Raw genomic sequence first — 22290 nt, 5'->3', positions numbered from 1 at the left:
TCAGAGTTGAGAAACACTGCTCTAGAACTAGTCAGTACTAAAACTTGGTAAAAATCTCTGCAGAGCCATTTAAAGGGGGCATTTTATTCAAGAGATTTACAAAAAAAGTTCTGGTATACAAACCTTCACCACCCATTTAAAATATGCAGAACTGTTCACTGACACTTTGAAATTTATGAATTGGTGGAAGTGTAACATTTATTTAACACAAACTCCCAGACTTCTAATCTGACTTGACTAATGCTTCAGATGTTGAATTTATACGCTCTTTTTGCTCCCTGATTATCTCAACAGGTTTTTTTTTCTTGAAGGGATCATTAGTCTCTACAGGTTTTCATTCCTTTTGACTATGTAGTGATTATAGTCTTTTGGATTCTTCTCCTGAATGGATCCTTTACCATCTTTTTCATTCTTACTGGTTGTGGAATATACCAACTGTGTATTTGGTATAATGAGTTGTTATACCATCCGTATCTGATCACTAGTTGGGTGTCCACCCCCAACTCATCCCCCACAACAGGGAAAGAGGAAAGATTCTCCGCTCCTGTCTCCACTTTTTGCCTATTTGATCTGCTTTGTATAAAGGCCTGGAATATCAGGCTTGCCTCTATACCTCTTCAGGAACATCAGTTCTCCTGTCCTCCCCAGCTTTCCTAAAATCCAGGGCACATGTATGACTTTCTGCAGTTTTCCTTCATCAATTTCAAAATGATCCCCACTTCCAGAGTTCCCACCACTTTCATTGAATCCACTAATTCCTCCCTGCTGATAAAGACTAAGTCCAGGATAGCCAACTCCTCATATCTCCTTCTACCGCCTGAAATATTAAGCTTTCCACAAGGAAGGTGAATTTATTGGAATTCACACTATTAGCAGTTGGTGTTCCAGCAGATATCAGGATAATTGAAGTCTAGTTCCAAGAATCCTTTATGTAGATAATAAAGACTGTGGTCCAAGAATTCAAACTTTTCTCAGTGATACTTTCTTCATAGCCAGCTATTTACTTCCAGGATCCTTCATTCTCTTCCTGTACCTTGAACTCCCACAGGAAGGACTGATGAAAACACAACTTGTGCCTCAGACTCTTTCACTTGTAATCCTTGTAGATTTGCTTCAGGTTTCTTCTGACAGTGTCAGCGGTTCCCACATGGATCATCAGAAAAGGATAGTGATCAGAGGATTTGGTTGGTCTTGGCAACCTCTCTGTCACATTCCAGATGCATACACCAGAAAGAGAGCACACAAATGTCTCCGTCCCTCTCAACAAAGAGTCGTGCATCACCACCACATCTCCTCTGCCTCAGGGCAGAAGTTGGGTTTCTCCAAACCATGGGAAACCAAGTGTCTTCCTCCCACTTCTATACAGCCTGAGATGGCAACCCGTGTCCAGGTGGCAATGGATCACCCACCCTTACACTGTACTGGCTGCTCAGCACCAGTGGCATTGAATGTCTCCCTGAATATCTTGCTCTTGTATGTCATGGGCTTCCACTTCTTTCAATGAAATTACTTCATATTCCATGGAAACCTTCTCCTTCTGCAGTAATTCCCAGAGATTTTATACTGTCCTGTCCAGAAACTCATCCTCAATTCATTTCAGTGTAGAAAGACTGAAGTCCTTCCATCTTCTCTTCCAAGAAGGGCTACTAGCTTGCATTTGAAACAGGTATAGTTCAAGTAGTCTTCAGGTAGGAAAATAAAGATAGCACTTTCCTGCAAATCACAATTCTTTCCACCTCATAGGCTTATTTAATCCTTTGATTAGCACAATGTAATTGTCTTTGCTTTCAAAATGTGGATTCTGGCTACCAAAATAAAAAGAATACAAGATGTTTAAGTGCTACATGAAAACATTAACAAAGGTATGCAGTTTCTCCATTTCTGATTAGACTAAACAGTTCTGCCAAGTTTTGTATCCAACCACTAGTTTGCGCTATTGTCACAGGAAAAATTCAGGATCAAAGCACATCTGCGAGAGGAGCTACATCTTACTTTGGCAAATGTTCCCCATCAATCAGGCTTATTCCTGATTTTAGGGCCCAGTTGCAGTGGGGAAAACAGGCTGAGCCTGAGAGCGCATCTGCAGGCAAGACCTGGTAGATGAGCAGAGGGTTGCATAGCACCCTCCTACTGGCTCATCCTCTCCCAGAAATGCCCCTCTGCTCACTCCCACACACACATTTGCACTACAGAACTAATGCAGAACTGGAAACCTGGCATTGGCCATTTAATGTATAGTTCTGCTTTTATGAAACATGCATCTGAGATGATATTGAAGCATTAGGAAATGTGAACTTCCATGACCAAGAAGAATGTGAGATCTTGCTTTGGCTTAATGTATTTTTAGCCTATTTTACTTAAGGAAAGTAAGCTTATGGGCTCACTCAGCTAGCGCGCTCTCTCTCTCTCTCTCTCTCTCTCTCTCTCTCTCTCTCTCTCTCTCTCCCCCTATCAACTTTGCAATGCCTTGGCCAATATGAACCAAATTTGGTAGTTGTAGGGGCACACAGGGACATCTCAACAGCGTAGTGTGTGATTATGTCATCCACCCCAATTCAAGATGGCAGATGCATGAACATTTGAGGTGGAAGTGGGCTAACTTGTGAAGATAGTAATTACCAATTAAGATTATAGTGAAAGGAAAGTAGACAGATTAGTTCTTACCGCAATTTCTTGTTTATTTTTTAGTTTGCAGGTACAGCATAGAAGTGTACTGGCAAGTATCAAGCTAAACACTTTTGGGGGAAATAAAGCTTCAGAAGTGGGGTGGGGGTGAGGGTGGCAGGGAGAAGAGTCTGCCAGGACAGAAGGCAACAGCTTTGGCCACCTAACAGCTTTTCAGGCAGAGAGGTTAAACTGACAGAAGGAATTAGTATTGCAGACCCACTGCAAAGTAACTGGTTTCCAGATAATAAAATTCAACAATATATCTCAATGTTTAATTCATTGCTACATCTAGTGTGTGTGTGTGTGTGTGTGTGTGTATATATGCGCAGCACACCAGGGTGGCATCTTAGAGATAAGCTTAGCAATACCCAAGTTGTAATACCTTTTCAGAACCACCTGTTTGCCATGGGTCAGTCCTGAGCTGAACTTTATTGAATTAGAGCTGATATATACTGACTACACTGTAAACACTTGGGAATTGAGGAAGGGACACTGTAAATTGAGTTTCATAGGACTGAAATGCTACTGCATTTGCGAGTGGCAAACGTTACCACTAAAGCAAAATAAGAACATTTGGAGGTGAACAGTTAACTCTCGTGCATCCATACTCTTTTCTGTTGTCACTGTCTGCTGAAAAAAACGGATACAATGCAGATCTAAGAATGAGCCTCCCGACATCTTTTTCTCTGCTTAAAAATGGACATGAGGCAGGGATCGGGGGCAAAGTGGACCGAAATTATGGTGCTGGGGGAGGGAGAAAGTTAACCCTTGTGCTATTTCACTAAAGGAGATCCCTTCTCCCAAAATAATTAGCCATGGAGAAGAAGACCACCACCACCCTGCCAACCCTCAGGTATTCAAATTATACCTGACTTTCCTCCTCCACCCTTCAGAGGGGAGTCTAAAATCTAGCAGCGTCAGATGGGAGCCAGCGTGGTGTAGTGGTTAGAGTGCTGGACTAGGACCGGGGAGACCCGAGTTCAACTCCCCATTCAGCCATGATACTAGCTGGGTGACTCTGGGCCAGTCACTTCTCTCTCAGCCTAACCTACTTCACAGGGTTGTTGTCAGGAGAAACTTAAGTATGTAGTACACCGCTCTGGGCTCCTTGGAGGAAGAGCGGGATATAAAATGTAAATAATAAATAATAATAAAATCAGAAAAATTGTGCAGGGGAGAAGTGTTAACCCCTTTTCTCTGCATGATTCCCTCAAGGTTTGGTATGATTGATCAGTTCCGTGAATACTTTTTAAAATGTTTTTTAAAGTGTACTATATCAGGATAACAGAGGAAAATTAAAAATGTCAAAAGAGTAAGAGCAGAAAACTGGGAGCAACCTTTTAGTGAAAAGGACGGTGTTTCATGAAGAACTAAGTTAGTAGATTTGGCCAGGTAAAAAAGGTTTTGCAAGACATGTAAATCTTAACAGAGGACATTTGTGCATTGCTGAGCCATATTGGCAGTGAGGCCTCAGGAGCCTCCTGAACAAAAATCCAAATAATTGCAATATCATCATCTTAGAGATTATACAGGCCTCCACTACCACCCATTACTGTGTTAGATTCCTCTATCAACCAAAATATCTCCTATGAAAAGCATCAAGTAGCACAAGAAGATACCTTTTAACCATTTTGTAAATACCTTGCTCTATTAAATATTCCATACTAAATGATGCTCTGTCAAGGACCTGCCAGTTCACACACTCAGATGAGACCTCCCCACCAGGGCACCCCACTATGGGCCCCGGCATCAATCAGAACCAGGGGAGGCAGTGCGTCCTTAGGGAATCCCTTTGACCAGGGGTGGATATTCGGTAGCTTGGCAGCTTGGGAACTGATCTGAAATAGCTCGCCAGGCAGTAAGACTGGCTTCTTCCTTTTCAAATCTCTCTCAGCCCTCAGGCTTGCTTTCACTTTCTCTCTCACTCATTTCTCCCAAGTGTCTTCCCACACAGAGCAGACTCTCTTGCTCCCCCCCCCCCGCAGCAAAACATCAAAATTGGTTTTGACATTAAAATGATCTGTTGAGGTAAACGTTGGAACAAGCCGCCATTTTTTTGACTGCCACTGCCTCCCCAAGCGGCTGCCAGTGTTCTGGGGTGGGTGGAGGGGAAGAGTAGTTCTCCAAAGCCTTAAGTCTACCCACTCCTGCCCCTTAGACCATATCCCAGGATATGCCCCACCCAGGTAACCAGCAAAATGAAAAAGACTGGATGTGCCCCTATTACCTCCCTGACTCTGGACCCGCTCATGATCACCGCTGAGGCCTCAAGAACACAGGCAGAAGCAAGTCCAGTCTGAAGTGTGAACCGAACAATGTACTACAGTGCCTGCCTGACCGCATGAGGCATCCCAGTTCAGAGCCCGACTCAGGAAGAAGAATCCTGACCTTAAATATAGACAGGATCAGGATGGGGCTCCGGTACACAGAGAAGAGTAGAGGAGCCTGGCTGCCTCCATAAGGCTTCAGCTGCTGTCTGGAAGCCACGGATGAAAAGAAATTACCACGGACCAACTCCTGGCTTTAGCTTCCTCCTGCTGCTCAGCACACAGCCATTAACCTTGCTGACCAGGACTGTCCTTAGAGAGCCCTGGTGGGATGAGGGGCCCAGGGCATATCAGCCAGTAGGGGGGGGCCCTTCCAGTTAATTCTAATGGGGGATAAAAGAGCGGGGCCCGGGACGGTCACCCTGCTTGCCATGCGCTAAGGACAGCCCTGTTGCTGACAATCTCTGACAACTTTTTAAAAGTCTTTAAAGACACATCTGTTCACCCAGGCTTTTAACTGATACTGTTTTGATTGTTTTTAATGTTGTTTTAGAATATTGTTTTAAAAAATTAAAAATTATTGTGTTTTAAATTTCTTGTTTTAGTTTTTAACTAATGTTTTAATGTTGTTTTTATCTTGTTGTAAACCGCCCAGAGACATAAGTTTTGGGCGGGATAAAAATATGTTAAATAAATAAATAAATAAATAAATAAATGCAGCCAGCGCCCCGACTTCCCTGGAAGACTCCATTAGGAGGATCATCTGGAATTAAGAATCAGAATGGAAGAGGCCTCCCACTATGAGGATTCTCTCTTCCTGTGTTACATTGCTACAGCTATCAAGCTGCCAGTGCTGGAGCTTAGAGAAGCTATATTATTATTCAGAAATTACCATTATACACAGTTCTTTGCACCAAGCAAAGAACTATTTAGTGTTTCTACACTGGGCACAGCATTTTGAACTGAAAGATATGTTTCAAACAAAAGAAATTTGTTTGAAATTATTCTGCATCTTTACTGCTGCCAGCTCCAGGATTTGGGGGGGGGGTCAGTTTCCAGGCAGAGCACCCTTAAGTGGGAGCACCTGAAATGTGCAGACTGAACATTCTCCAACACATCTTCCAGTCTCTCATGGTGCCCTGTAAGAAGTGAGAACAATCGTAAAGTTGGGAATGTGAGTCTTTCACTGGTCTTTTGGCCGCAGCAAGTATCCATTCTCATCATCCTCTGGAGCCACATGCTTTATTTAGGCTCAGTATAAGTTCCAGTAGTGGCAAGGATACAAATAGAGAAATGGGAGGGTCAGTTGAGGGATGACAGCACAAGGCTTTCCTGAGTGCGTAGTATACTGACAAAAGGGTGGATAAGATAGAAGAATGTACAGAACGGTGGTTGGATAGAAGTCTGTGAATGAGGGCACAGGAGATGAGTGCGATACATATACTTGCCTGAACGGCAATATTCTGGAAAGTAGTTGGGAAAGAGCCCAGGAATTCAAAATGTTGATGGGCATATTTAGGAGTGGGGCCAGGGGAATTTTAAGAATGGGCTATGGAAATGTGCCAGCATGCTGAGAAACCTGAGGACTAAGCAGGCAGTTTTTGTTCAGCTCAGATGTGCAATAGTGGCTATTGCAAGAAAGCAAGCAATGCAAGGATGTGCTTCAATAAACTGGAACTGTTTCATCCAGTTAAGCACTATCTCTGCTTAGCCAGTCTAATAAACACCACTTAACTTCAAAAAATTATATGTGTGAGTATAGGCAAAGGTTAATATATAGACAGAATGATTGAGAACGCTCAGGCCATTGCATTTATTTCAAAAAATAACTCTACTAATATTATGCAAAAAAACCAAAAAACAATTATGGACTCCATAAGCAGTACTGTCAAGAAAACCATAAATAAGTTTTATAGCTTTCTATTTCTGGCCTAATTTTTCAGTTTAGCTGCCAATCTGAAAAGGATTTCATTTGAAAAAGGACACTCTGTTTTAACAGCAAGACGTGCTATGCAATACTAGCCAGCCAATATAGTAATTAAATTCTGTTCCTTTAAAAATAGAAACACCAGCATGCCCAAATTGTTCATTTAAATCCCAGAGGCCATTTTTAAATTATTCATACTTTCTGTAAAGTTTGCAGAGCTACAAATATATAATGTAAGTGATATAATATAAAGCAATGTATGAAGCAGATAATGAAAAGCACATTTTACCAGGCACAAAAGAAAATGACATTTTATCATTAACTAGTGAATTTTGGCCTGTTGAACAACGGGCCCTAGTAACGGCTCTCCTGTCCCCCCGCTGCCATTCCCCCTCCCTCCCTCCCTCCCAGCTGACCCCCCCCCCTTAAGGGCCAAATCGGCCCAGCCACTTGCCCCCGCAGCTTCCGCCGCCGACCAACCGGCCGCCCACCCAGCTGCCGATACCTCCTTACCGCCGGCACACGTCCTCCGCTTGATCCGCTGATCAATTAACAGAAGGAGAGAGGTGCTCGCATGCAGAGCTCTACTCTCTTTAAAGTCTCTTCCCGAACTGGCGGTTTGGGCGGCAAGGACGCAAAGCGCCAGTTCGGGAAGAGACTTTAAAGAGAGTGGAGCTGTGCATGCGAGCACCTCTCTCCTTCTGTTAATTGATCAGCGGATCAAGCGGAGGACGTGTGCCGGCGGTAAGGAGGTATCGGCAGCTGGGTGGGTGGCCGGTTGGTCGGCAGCGGAAGCTGCGGGGGCAAGTGGCTGGGCCGATTTGGCCCTTAATGGGGGGGGGTCAGCTGGGAGGGAGGGTCGGCGGCGTCGGCTGCGGGTGCCTTTTTAAAAATATTTAAGTGGCCTCCGCTCTGCCCCCGGCCTCCGTCTCTTTTGGCTGAGGCAGCGGCAGAGCCGCTGCCTCGCTCAGTTTACCCGGCGCCGGTTTTCCGGCTTCTTCGGGGCGGCCGCTTCTTTTCCGGCTTCTTCGGGGCAGGCGCAGAACAGGGCAGGGAGGCACGGACACACGCTTGGTGTCCGTCCACGGACGGACACACGCTTGGTGTCCGTCCACGGACGGACACCAAGCGTTTTATTAGAGAGGATACTTTGACTGATATAAGTTACAATTTTAAAGTGCCGGGTAATAGCAATGTGGATGCATCAACTTCTTTCCTATTACATCAGTAACAAAAAATATGCAGCACCACCTCACTAAGTGTTTTGCTGATTAATGTTTCACTAAAAATATCTTGCAAGGAAGGAGAGGAAGGAGATTGGGTAAAACTGTTAGCTTGCCCGTTAATTCATACAGCACTAAGGCTCCTTTCAACAAACTCCCCAAGAAACATGGAAGCTGCAGCATCATGGAGAAGGAGGAGCTAGAATACCACAAGTATGTGGGTGAAGCCAGTCATGTAGCTCACATGGTTACAATATTTACAAACACACACGGCAGCTGGGTGGGACAGAATCACAGAATGCCTGACACTATAACAAGGGCAGGAATTCTGACAGCAGGGAATGGGCAAGATATACCTGCTGTAACTGCAACTCCTTCTGGTGAAAACATTGCTACCTCCCCTTCCCTATAGGAAGCAATTGCATTACAAACTGGTGTTGACAGGGCTAGAACGGTGATTTTGCAGCCCCAGCTACAGTTCTCCACATTCAAATTAGCATTCAGGTAATTTCTAATATGGGACAATCTTACATGCATGCAAGTCACTGCATGTACATATGCTGGAAAGCCACAGTCACAACTTCAGCATGTATACACAGAGCTACTTTAATATATTTATTAAAAACATTTGATATACCGCCCACTCCGAAGACTCTGGGCGGTATACAAAAACATGCAAAACAAGACAGAATTAAAATTACATTCTAAATAAAACTAAAAGTAACTAACAGGGAACAAACAAACAAAAACAACAACTAATAGGTAAACTACAGGGTAAAAGCCTGGCGAAAAAGAAAAGTCTTCAGTGGAGATTTAAAAATCAACAAGGAAGGAGCTAAACGAATCTGGAGGGGAAGGGAATTCCAGAAAAGTGGGGCAGCAACCGAGAAGGCCCTTTCATGGGTCCTAGTGCCCTGAACCTCTCGGAAATCGGGGACCGACAAAAGAGCCATCTGAGCAGATCTGACCGGATGGGATGTAATTGGATGGGAGAGGTGGGTCTTAGGTAGACAGGTGCCAAACCCCGCAAGGCTTTGAAGGTAAAAACCAGGACCTTAAATTGAACTCAGTAGCGAATAGGCAACCAGTGCAATGACTGTAGGAGAGGTGTTACCCTGTCATATTTTCTGGCACCCATAAGTAAACGAACTGCTGCGTTCTGGTCCCATTGTAGCTTTCCAATCATCCTCAATGGTAACCCTAGATAGAGGGTGTTATAATAATTTAGACGGGAGATAACAAGGGCATGGGTCAGTCATTAGTGCTTGCCGATCAAGGTAAGGGCGTAATTGACGAATCAGATGGAGCTGGGCAAAGGCAATTCTGGCTGCAGCCTCCACCTGCTGTTTAAGCAGGAGGTGCGAGTCCAAAAGGACCCCCAAATCACGTACAAGCTCCTTCGGGGGCAGCACCACCCCATCTAAAACAAGGTTCACATCCAGCTGTTGAGTAGTTCAGTCTTGGTGGGATTCAGTCTGAGCTTATTTTGATTCATCCAGACCTTAACAGCTTCCAGGCATCGAGTAAGCACAGAAACAGCATCTCCAGAATGGTCTGGGATGGCAATATACAACTGAGTATCATCAGTGTATTGATGAAATCTCACCCCAAACTGGGAAATGACCTGACCCAGTGGCTCCATATAGATGTTAAAGAGGACCGGGGCAAGAACTGAACCCTGGGGAACTCCATAAAGGAGTAGCCATGGGTCAGAGCATCTGTCCCCAATGCATACTGACTGGACACGCCCGCTAAGGTAAGAACGGAACCACTGTAAGACAGTGCCCCCAATACCCAACCCACGCAGGCGGTCAAGGAGGATAGCATGATCGATAGTGTCAAAAGCCGCTGAGAGATCTAAAAGGACCAAGAGAGGGACACTACCCTCATCAAAGTCCCAAAGAAGGTCATCTACAAGAGTGAACAATGCTGTCTCTGTGCTATGCCAAGGCCTGAAACCTGACTGATAAGAATTAAGATAACCAGTTTCCTCCAAGACCCTCTCAAGCTGGGCACATACAACCCTCTCTAACACCTTCGCTAAAAAAAAAGGAGGTTGGAGATCGGCCTATAGTTGTCAAGGACCTCAGGGTCCACAGAGGGTTTTTTCAAGTGAGGGTGAACTATTGCCTCTTTAAGGGCTGCTGGTACAAAACCCTCATGTAGCGAACAGTTAACCAACTCCCATAGCCAAGAATTAACATTCCCACCAGCTGTTTTAACCAGCCAGGAGGGACAAGGGTCCAAGCAACATGTTGCCACACCCATACCCGAGAGAATTGTGTCCATATCCTCGACCAACTCAAAGGTGTTCCACATAACATCACAGGGTGGAATCTCCTCTATCTGATCAGATCCTACAGAAGTAGAGTCCAACTCTAGCTGAAGGCGGGTGACTTTATCAGCAAAGAATTGAGCAAACTGATCACAGCGGCCAGATTGAACATCTACCGGCTCCTCTCTCCTAAGAAGGGAGAAGGTAATCCGAAATAAGGCCGCTGGACGAGAGTCAGCTGATATGATAAGAGCAGAGAAATAGTGGGATTTCGCCACTCTTATCGTCCTAGAATATTCCCGAATATGGGCAAGTTGTCGCATTCGGTCATCTTCAGCACCAGTTTTCCTCCAATGGCGTTCCAAGCATCTTTTGGTCTGTTTCATCTCCCTAAGCTCCTCAGAGAACCAAGGGAGCCAGGATCCACGAACTGTAAGAGGACGCTTGGGAGCAATTTCATCTAACACCCTCGTGGCCTCAATGTTCCAAGATTCCATGAGCTGCGATGGAGAAACGCCTACCAGTTTGCAAGGAATGTCCCCAAGAACCTCCTGGAATCTGACAGGATCCATGAGGCGCCTGGGGCGGACCATCCGTGTTGTAGTGCTGTCCCGGTAGAGACAGGGGGCTGCTGCAATCTGCATATTAATCAGAAAATGATCAGACCATGGCAGGGGAGACAATATTTTCCATGACCAGATGACAATATTTCATGACAATATTTTCCATGACCAGATCTGCCTGCCATTGCCCCAAAAGATAAACCAAGTCCAAGGTATGTCCTCCCACATGAGTCGGGCCCGAAATGATCTGAGACAAGCCCATGGTAGTCATAGAGCTCATGAACTCCCAAACCATCGAATCCCCATCAGGAGCTGGAAGACTGAAATCCCCCAGAACCATAAGTCTAGGGGTCATAATCACCAGGCCTGACACCAAATCAAGGAGCTCGGAAAGGGCAGCAGATGGACAATGAGGTCGATAAACCAGGAGAAGCCCAAATTTGTCATGTCGACCCAGACTTAAAGAAAGATATTCGCACCCCATCACCTGTGGGATAGGGCCCCTGATCAACCTAATATCTTTAAAAATTACTGCGACACCGCCCCCCCCCCCCCGACCGTGACCTCTGGGATGATGAAACACAGAGAAGCCAGGTGGACAGTGAGGGGAACACCCCTATCCGGATCTAACCAGGTCTCAGTGATGCAAGCCAAATCTGTCTGTTCATCTAAAAGGAGATCAAAGATGGAAGAAGATTTATTACAGACAGATCGGCATTAAACAACAGCATCCTGAGACCATGGGTGGCTACAATCTGATCACTAAGACTGGGAGGAGGAGGAGGAGGGAACAAAGGAGAGAGCCTGCTTCAAGTGGCAGGACTTTCCCCCCTTAGAAGAACAGACCCTCCTCCTCCCACTATAATTCCCAAAGCCAGTCACTTTTGAAATAATCTGTCCATTTCTCCCATCAGTAAAAAAAGGCATATATGTAGGACTGTTGCATGTTATCTATATGCATGTCGTATTATTTTATTTTGTAACATTAATTGTATTTATTTACACACACACACACACAAATTCTAACCTGCTCTTCCACTCAAATCAAGCCCTCAGAGCAACTTACAAGATATATAAAAACAAGCAGTCCAAATGAAAAACAAAAATGATACACAGTAACAGGATGATATAAAAACCAAAAAGCAGCAAAACCCTCCCTGAGCTCTGTATCTTTTATTAGAAGAGAAAACTGAAGCAGGTGTGACTTGCTGTGTGCAAGGTAAGAAAAGCTGTGGCTACCAAGTTTCCTCCTCCTGAGCGCTTTCCAGATTAGACCCTGCAACGGGATCATGCCATATCTCAGAAGTGTGCTTCTACACTTCTTGCGTCGTGACACCGCAGTCCCTACATGGACAGCAGGGTGCCGTTCACATTTCCAATGCCTTGTTTTGAATTTAATCGCTGCAATATAGAGCTAGGATGTTGTATATCCGGCGTAAAGGTGTTGCTGTTTTTTCGAGGGGGTTCAATTCCGTGAGACTGCTCCCCCTGTTGTTTACATTTAAATGTGACTTGCTTGAACGGAGGCATTTTGCTGCTGTTGAGCAGCTAGCCTGGAAAGTGCCCTGTACAGCTATGGAGGTTCAAGCCAAGAACCAAGTGCCTGAACAGCACGGTCACCCATTCGCATGCCTGAACAGCACTATCAAAAACACATTTATTGAAAGAAAGAAAGAAAAAATGCATGAGTTTCATATCTCCATATTTTCCTAAGCACAAGCAAATGCTAGGTCTTTCTGTTAAATATTCATCTGGTAGCACTTCACCCATGCCAAGTTGTTTAGAAATGGCTATCGCCTTTTAGTTTCTGTACCCTGATTGCTGTCTTTGGGAGTGCAGCTGTCACAAAATGTGAAGTGCCTTCACATTACTTTAGGAAAACTCCAGGTTGAAAACATTTTCCTGGAGAGGTTGCAGGCTTGCAGCTGGCCTGGCAGATGCAGATCTTTCTTCTGCAGAGAAGATCTGATGCTCTAGGGACCACTTGCCTTCTCAGCAAGGGTGATTCTAGCAAGGTATTGTGGAACAGTGGCCCAGCAGAGTGATGGCAGAAGCTCCCCCTCCCCCTCAGCAAGCAACATTTTTCTCAGGCAGTTCACAAAATAAGGTGGTCTGTTTATTTTTTTTAAAAGGGCAAACATTTCTTCACCCAAGTGCTGCTGTTTGCCATTTAGTCAAGTTAGCAGGGCCTATGCTTCCAACATCATCAAGTTATGATGCTGGGAAAATCTGAACAGCAGTGTTTGGTGCAAGAAAGCGTGCCTCTTTCTTGTACCATTTCAGTGCATTACCTTTCATCACCATAATTACGGTAACGGTCAAGGGTGGGGTGAAAAGTGCCAGCACAATATAGTCTTTATTTTCACAGTAGCCAAAGCAAAGCTATAAGGCTACCTCACATGCAACTTTAATATATTACCGAATTGCCCTCTATTCCTGGTGGATACCGTTCAGCATTTCAAGTTTCATGTTGATATTCTGAATGGATGACTGATTATGAAAAGCATGTCAACAGAGACACAGACAAGACAGAAGCCAACGAACCTCCTGAGGGCCCAGGGTGCCTGGCAGTTTACTTTTGTTCTGCTCCTTCCGTTCCCAGTCTTCCCACTTTCTTTTCTCTTAATATATGCATCTGTGCTCATTAGTGTGATTTTTCCTTCTACACAGAGGGAGGGGGGGGAGAGAGTAACTGGAGCAGGTGCAGGCCACCAGTCAGACATTGGCACTGGATCCCTGCCAACATTATCTGCAGACTACTTAGCATAAGAGGGGGATAAACAGATTGTTTTTTTCCCTGGGGAAAATAAAGGGTCAGTAGATGCAGAGGAAACTTGTCTTTGTCAACTGGAAGCAAGTTCACATCTCTGCCTTTACTGTGAAGATCTGTAATTCATGCCTTTGCCAATAACAATGTGCACCATTGACACTGCATGCAAACCCAATAGACTTTTCAAATACAATGATATCTGATATGTACCCATCTCCAGTCCAACAAAAGGATGAAGACCTTTGCCCAGCACTGTGTAACCCCCATATTATTCAGGGGTATTACTGAATACACCTAGTTTAGTTGTATACCTACATTATTCATCACAAGTTAATGGCATATACACAGTTACTAAACTGCACACATACAATTAACCTGTGATAGCTGCAGAAAGTAAATATAAATTGATGATTACCTTTCTCCTAAAAATTCAATATGAAAGTTAGCATGTTAGTTGAAATCACACCATAGTTTGAGTGTATATTGAATCATGACCAAAATACTTTCAAATACCAAATACGCTGACCAAATACTGAGAATTATCAGCACCTTCAGAAATCATAGCACAATAGTGCAAACATGTATTCTTTCTACATACTTCTAAAATATTCATTAGTGAAATAAAATCATTATTTAAATGGCTCATGTGTCTTGTATAAATGTTCTTCATGTTTAATGTGCACATTAAAAGATAGTGTGTTGTCAAGCTGGTGTGTCGACTCCCAGCGACCATAGAGCCCTGTGGTTGTGTTTGATAGCATACAGGAGGGGTTTACCATTGCCTCCTCCAGCACAAAAGACGACTGCGGGGAGACATGATAGAGGTCTATCAAATCATGCATGGAGTGGAGAAAGTGGATGGAGAGAAATTCTTCTCCCTCTCACATAACACTAGAACCAGGGGTCATCCCATGAAATTGATTGCCAGGAAATTTAGGACCAGCAAACGGAAGTATTTTTTCCACACAATGCATAATCAACTTGTGGAATTCTCTGTCACAAGATGTGATGACAGCTAACAACCTGGATGGCTTTAAGAGGGGTTTGGATAACTTCATGGAGGAGAAGTCTATTAACGGCTACTAGTCGGAGGGCCACCTCCAGCCTCAAAGGCAGGATGCCTCTGAGTACCGGTTGCTGAGGAGTAACAGCAGGAGAGAGGTAATGCCCTCAACCCCCTGCTGTAGGCTTCCAGTGGCATCTGGTGGGCCACTGTGTGAAACAGGATGCTGGACTAGATGGGCCTTGGGCCCGATCTCGTAGGGCTGTTCTTATGTTCTTACAGTATGAGATTATGCCTTTCAGCATCTTCCTGTATCGCTGCTGCCCGATATAGGTGTTTCCCATAGTCTAGGAAACATACCAGCAGGGATTAGAACCAGCAACCTCTGGCTTGATAGTCAAGCCATTTCCCCGCTGCACCATTAGGTGGCTAATGTGCACATTAGAAAACTGAAAAACATACAAATACAACATTTTAACAAAGTGAATCATCAACTTTTGTTTCTGTAACAAGACTAGGATTCATTCTTAACTCATTTAAAATTTATGACATACATATGACAATACAAGAAACAAACCTAGCCTAAATTCACAAAGCAATAGAGAAAGGCTGTAATCCACAGCTGGATCCACTGTAACCCACTGCTGGGTTTATTCGTTTCTTAAGAAGCCCCATACTTTCCCATCTTGCCAGATTTTGAGATAATTCCTTCTACCATTCAAGACACAGAAGATCCTACTAAAAATAAAATGCTAGCCACCACTATAGATTTATTAATGCTGGTCACAATCCAGAGAAAGTCAGGTATGAGAGACTAGTATTGAAACTACACATTATGCAACCAACCCTGAGCACCATTTTTCCATTGCAAAGCCACTTATCCTCTAGACAGGGCTCCAGACTAGAGAGGGGTTGCAGGTGAGCAGGGGAAAACTTAAGCAACTGTCTTCCCACTCTGCTTCCCCTCTGCAAATTGACCAGTTACTAATATTTGAATCCCATTGAAGTTGATAAGCATTCAACTGCATGTCTATCTCGGTTGACTTCAATGGAACTCATATTCTTCAGTTTGTGCCAGAAATTATTATACAGTGCAACCGAAAAAAACATGATGCCACCAGGGGGCTACAGGTTCTTTGGATATTGTTCAAATAAATGTAGTTTCCTACACTTAAAGCAAATTCTTAACTTTGTTTTACACGGACAGCCTGCTTGGAGGCAATTATATTGTTCTGTGGGTCATCATTCACTTCCTTTAACACTAAATGTTAAATTCAGACAAAATTTAGATAAAAGATGGTTGAAACATTTTCAATCTTTAAAGAATCAAGTTGGGTTTGGACTTAGGCTGAGTACTTTCACATCTATACACCTGATAAGAACTCAATAAAATGTCAAAAATTAGTCGCAGACAAACAAGTAGATGTACGGTGGAAATGGTAAACTTCAAGCAACCTCTATTATGCAACAAGAATTCCAAGTGGAAGAGCCAAAGACACAAAGCCAGCATGGTGTAGTGGTTAGAGTGCTGGACTAGGACCAGGGAGACCTGAGTTCAAATCCCCATTCAGCCATAATACTAGCTGGGTGACTCTGGGCCAGTCATTTCTCTCTCAGCCTAGCCTACCTCACAGGGTTGTTGTGAAAGAGAAACTTAAGTATGTAGTACACCGCTCTGGGCTCCTTGGAGGAAGAGTGGGATATAAATGTAATAATAATAATAATAATAATAAATTTATTGACTGCCTAAGGATACCTACTTAGGCAAAATTTGGACTGGAAGCAAACAAAAGCAAGTCTATCATGTGTTCTGAGCAAAATGCTCCAACATAAACATTTCCATGTGACAGGGGCTTTATTTTTCCATATTTATTTATTTCTCTATGTAAACTGCTTTGTGAAGTTTTCTTGAAAATAGACCTATAAATATTCATAGTAACAGTAAGCTTGAATCCTAACTTCTGTTTCATGAACAGAATAATGATCTCTTGCATCCCCCTTTCCTTTTGCAGCCCCAGTTTGCATCCTGAAGCTCTGTTCCAGAGAGTTGGGGGTGGGGGCAGGGGGGGCGGGACCCACCAAAATAGAATGGCATACAGGGCAGAAAAGAGAGAACAATTGGAAAGAGAGAAACAGACACATGGAATTGGCTTCTGCTTGTGCAATTACACCACTGGATTCAAGCCTAAATTAAGTATGTTGAGAAATAAAGTCACAGGAAGAACAGGAGAAAGAGAGACTGATACAAGAATGAAATCCATGACATTTGGCTGGGTGGTTTTTGGCTATTCAAATAAGCCTCTTTTGATGTAAGTCCCTTTTGAAGATTTCAGAGAAATGTTTAAGCAAGCTTAAGTAGTTTGAAGACAAGGAGATATTGAGTGGTTCCTGTACTCTGCTTTCCTAGGGATTTGCCTCTCGCATGAAAAATGGAGGCTCAGATGCTTATAAGGTTAGAAATATGCATTTATTTGAAAAGAAAGCCATTTCCAGTAAAGAAAGAACAATAATCCCATGAAGAACAATTAAGCTTCAAATCTGCTGCCTGATATAAAAACAGAGCACACATCTTCAACTACCTATGGCCTAGGAGACATCTATACATATAATTCTCTAAGGAGTACCCGTAGTTAATCCAGTGTATGGCAGCTCTCGCGAGAGTTCACGAGCAGAAGCACTGTGGTGATTGGGCAGTGGGAATTCCATATGCAGATAGGGAGGAGGAGCCTGTGGCACCGTGGTGATTGGGTAGCGGGGATTCCATATGCAGATAGGGAAGAGGAGCCTGTGTTGGTTAAGGTCAATTGGAATGCAACTGTTACTGGTTGGAAAATGTTCTTGATTGTAGAGAGGAGAGGAATATATATAAAGGATAGTGGGCAGGGGTCTGCAAAGAGGGGTCTTGAGGGAGGAAAGAACCCCTTCAGGAGAAAGAGGCTGTTGTTTGTGAATTAGATGAGGAAACATGATGAACAAGATCTCTTAACTCAGGAAGGGAAAGAGAAAGAAAAAAAAAGGGAGGGGAAGAAAGACAGAGGGGAAGAGCGAATGGAGGAGAGAGAAAGAAGGAAGGGCAAGGGATGGGCCTGAGCCTGTCAGCAGCTTGATGAGAACACATGGCCATGACAGCACCTATTGGCACCAAGGAAGGGCCCAGTCAAACACTGCTGCTGTTTGGGGCTACCGAGGCCACTGGCGGAGGGAGGGAGGCAGATAGGTGGGCAAGGGACGGTGGCGGCAGCGAGGAAGGGCCCAATCAACAGTTGCTGCTGCTGGTGGTGGTGCTGCTCCTGTGGGAAGGAGCAGGAGCGGGGCTTGCGTGAGGGTGGGGAGGTCTCTGGGGATAGGGGGCTGCAGCTTGGCCAACAGGCACCAGCAACGCTGCAGCCGCAATCAGGAGGGGTGAGGGGGATGGAAGAGTGACCAAGAGGCGTGAGGGGGATGGAAGCAACTGGATGGAGGACTAGGAGTGCGGCTCAGGTGAGGGTGGAGAGATTTCTAAGGTGAGGCGGGCTGTGGCAGGAGGTAAGGGGAGCAGTCAAGTACTAGCATGCAGATGCTCTGCACGGCTTAAGCTAGTTTAAATTATATCAGTATACAAACAGAAAACAAACTGAGACATTAACATAGAACTAAAGTATTATATAATGATCCACTTTTTAAAAGGCTTCCACTATATACTATGATAAATTTAAAGTTACATTTGAAAAAAATGCTGTGCAAGTTTTAATTTTTAGGGATTTATACCCTTAGCCCCTGCTGCCCAATGATGTACTGAATGGGACATAAGATAATTCTGTTAACATAGAATTATGTAAACCGCCCTGAGCCTTTTGGAAGGGCGGTATAAAAGTTTTAATAATAATAAATAATAATAAGAAGAAGAACAGCCCTGCTGGATCAGGCCCAAGGCCTATCTAATCCAGCATCCTGTTTCACACAATGGCCCACCAGATGCCCCTGAGAAGTCAACAGGCAAGGGGTGAGGGACTGCTCTCTCTCCTGCTGTGGTTCCCCTGCAACTGGTATTCAGTGGCATCTTGCCTCTGAAGCCGGAGGTGACCTATAGCTACCAGACTCGCGGCCACTGATAGACCTCTATGACTTTGTCTAAGCCCCTTTTAAAGCTATCCAAGCTAGTGGCTATCACCACATCCTTTGGCAGAGAATTCCATACTTTAATTATGCACTCTGTGAAAAAGGACCTCCTTTTGTTGGTCCTGAATTTCCCAACCTTCTGTTTAATGGGATGACCCTTGGTTCTAGTGTTGTGAGGGGGTGAAAAATTTCTCTCTGTCCACTCTCTCTTCTCCATGCATAAATTTTATACATCTCTATCATGTCTCCCCGTAGTCACCTCTTTTCCAAACTGAAGAGCCCCAGATGCTGTAGCCTTGCCTCATAAGGAAGTTGCTCCAGACCCCTGATCATCTTGGTTGCCCTCTTCTCCACCTTTTCCAGTTCTACAATATCATTCATAAGATATGGTGACCAAAAAACTCCAGATGTGGCCGCACCATAGATTTGTATGAGGTCAATATAATACCAGCATTTTATTTTCAGTTCCCTTCCTAGCATGGAATTTGCCTTTTTCACAGCTGCTGCACACTGAGTCGACACTTGTAGGTGAAGGAAGTGTGCACAATGTAGGCACACACTCATCAACACAATGTACAAAATCTACCACATTTTGCTGTTTTATATTATCTCTTTCATGGGGCACCCTACTGAAAGATTTATTCTGCAGCAATTCTTAAGTGCCAATGAATGTACTATAATCTCCATTAACTAATGCAGAATAGAAAGCATCTAATTATATATTAAGCCTTTTGAGATACAATTCATATTGGCTGACTAATTGCATGATGAATTTCTCAGCCTGTTCTATTGCTTCACTTCCAGGAATCAGACAAATTCAATCAATCAGACGAATGCAATTGTCCACATACAGCTCAAAAGCTTCCAGGACAGGGGAGCGTGAGGGGGTGGGGACGACACTTATTCAGAAGCAGAAAAGGGGGGGGCATTTATAATCCTCTTAAAATCCTCTTTAGTTCAGCATGCTCTTATAAAGAGTAAAATCTTTTTGCAAGCTGACTGAGAATCCATTGTAGGTAGGCTTGAATAAATACAGAGTATCCTATTATTTCAAGAAAATAGAAGACCTTAGGAATTCGAGGATCCTAAATAATGTATTAAAATGGCATTCCCCTTATTCATAGGGTCCTGATTTCTTGGATAGCTCCATGTCCCACCTGCTTGGAATTGTGGATTATCAGTGTCCTTCAACTACCCCTTTTCTCACAGCAACTCTGAACTGCCCCTCACTCTCTCAAAGAGTCCAAAGTGCTGCTGCTCAAAGAATCTACAAAGAATCCACAGCCCCTTGGCTGTCACATGGCTTCTGCTGGCTGGACAAAGAGGTACTTTTTAAAGTGGTGGCGATCACATTTCGCAGGGGGAGAGCAACTTACCAGCAACCAGAAGATCCAAATCGCTTAAGGTGTGAATACGCCAGCCCACTGGACTTCACTGCACGGCCCAGGAGCCAGGGGCAGTTCCCATTGACCCGAAGTCCAGTGCCTCAACTAATGGTTTGTTAGGCCTGTGAGCAGCTGAAGCAGAATACTCCACACAATCCCCTTGGCACTGTGTAGAAGCAACTGTCCCCGCTGCACAGTGCTGCATTTTGCCTAGTGCCAGTGGGGCACCTTGAATGTAGCTCTTTCCAGTACTTTCTCTCTAGAGCACTACAAGGGAAGCACTGGGAAGGACTACGCTTCCTAGTGCTCTTTGCACACCTTCCAAGATGGGGCTTGAGAGGGCTCCATTTTCCTCACCGGTGCTGGGCAAAACACAGATGCCTCACCGGTGCTGGGCAAAACACAGAACTGCACGGCGGAAACAGCTGCCTCTGTGAGGTGCCAGGGGGACTGTGTGGAGTATTCTGCTTCGGCTGCATGGGCCTAACAAACAATTAGTCAGAGAGCCACATTTGGGATCAATGGGAGCGGCCACTGGGGACTGAGGAGCAAGTTCTGAGGCATGTCTTGTGGACAAGAATTGCTCCTTTTTGGGATCAGCTGCCTGAGCCAAGTGACAGGCTCGATACGGCCACCTGGCGAACAAACAAAAAGCACAGAACTCAAGCCTTCAAGGCTGCTCGGGTCTTCAAGGTTTCTGGTTGACACAGAGCACAGGTGAAGCAAGGGGCAGGACATGAGAGACTGCTGGGAGCCCTGGCTCAAGACCTCCCCAGTGCCTTACACATGGCATACAGGTGAACTCCCTTCAGTCCTGCTGCATCTCTGCTTTGCCACTACACTAATAGAGCAAAGTAACCCTGCCCCATGTTGCGGCATCAGTTCACTTTAGGCGTGTTTATGGACTGAGGTTTGTGCACAGGTTTGGTGCTGAGCTGGTATGGCGCTCTGAGATGCTTCTGGTGGGTGGGAGTCGTGAGCGGCACCTTTAAAAGGGAGTCCAGCAGGCAGTTACCTGCTCTCCGCTGCCCCGTGCAGCTTCGGGCAGTGATGGCGCCCCCACCCTGACAGCCCACATGCAGCGCCAGCACACACACAGCCTCTGTACATGTGGACGCCATTTGCATGGTCAGCAACACCATGCTAACCACAATGCTGACCAGAAGCGCCGAATCTGTGCAGAAACCTCATTTCATGCACACCCCTAGTTCACTTTCAATGCCATGCATAATTTTGGGTTTGGAATTGCACAGCAGAAGCTTCAGCTCATCCTGAACTGAGAGAGGATAAGAGCTGACTGTTGCACAGAGAATGTCATAAATGCTGAATGACTTTGAAGATGCTCCAGTGATTTCCTGGAAATTATCTACATCTTTTGGAATGATTAAAAATAAGCTTCCTTCCAATAAATCAAATTATGGAAAATTATGCACTTCTCCCATATATAGAAAAGCAGTTCTACCATGGCGGGGAGGCAGGAAGCACATAAAGACATTAAGACACTTGGTGGACATTCAGTAAGGTTAGTTCTGCATTAATATCCAGCACACACACAAAATGGAAAAGATAACTCCGTGTCAGGTAACAATTAATGTACCTTCTCAGAGCCACACATTCAGGAATTTTTTTTTAATCTGAGTGCCATCTACCAAACCTCAAAGTTAAAATAAGTTCTTAGTGCAACTGCAAAACCTAACAGGCTGAAGCAGCATATGAACTGGCAAAGGTAACTGACAGGAATTGACAACAGTAGCAAAACAGAGTATTAAGAACTGAAAATGCTGTTAGTGCAGGAACAGAAAACTGTGGCAATTTACTTTCCAAATGGTTAATGATCAAGCCGTAATTAAAATGTTGCCTTTTAAACCCAGGGGGAAAAACATTGTCCTACATCCCTTAAGAAAAAAAGACTATATTATAAATTAATATTTAGCCATCTGGCTTTCTTAAGCAGTTATGTATGGATGAAGAAAAGGGATTGTTTTAACCTATTTCCAATATCCAGATAAATGCTGAATATGGCAAATGTGATCATTTCATTATCCACATAAGACATCATTTACATATTAATGTAACCTCAAATCATAAAAGTAAAGCTGTTCCTTAGACCTC

General features: G+C 44.3%; 1 protein-coding gene across 8 annotated transcripts in view; it reads right to left on the bottom strand.

Annotated features, from left to right (window-relative positions):
* ANKRD6 (ankyrin repeat domain 6) overlaps positions 1 to 22290 on the bottom strand; it is a 136748-nt gene that overhangs the window by 60358 nt on the left and 54100 nt on the right. Inside the window, exon 1 of one of the 8 annotated variants that reach the window (XM_053287379.1) lies at positions 7375 to 7470. The exons of the other annotated variants lie outside the window; for them this stretch is intronic. The gene's annotated coding sequence lies outside the window, so the exon portion shown is untranslated. Of the gene's footprint in view, positions 1 to 7374; positions 7471 to 22290 lie in introns of those variants that run through there. 8 annotated transcript variants of the gene reach the window in all.

This window comes from Hemicordylus capensis, chromosome 1, assembly GCF_027244095.1.
Source record: "Hemicordylus capensis ecotype Gifberg chromosome 1, rHemCap1.1.pri, whole genome shotgun sequence".
NCBI classification, from domain to species: domain Eukaryota; kingdom Metazoa; phylum Chordata; class Lepidosauria; order Squamata; family Cordylidae; genus Hemicordylus; species Hemicordylus capensis.
This window is presented reverse-complemented; position numbering and strand designations above follow the sequence as displayed.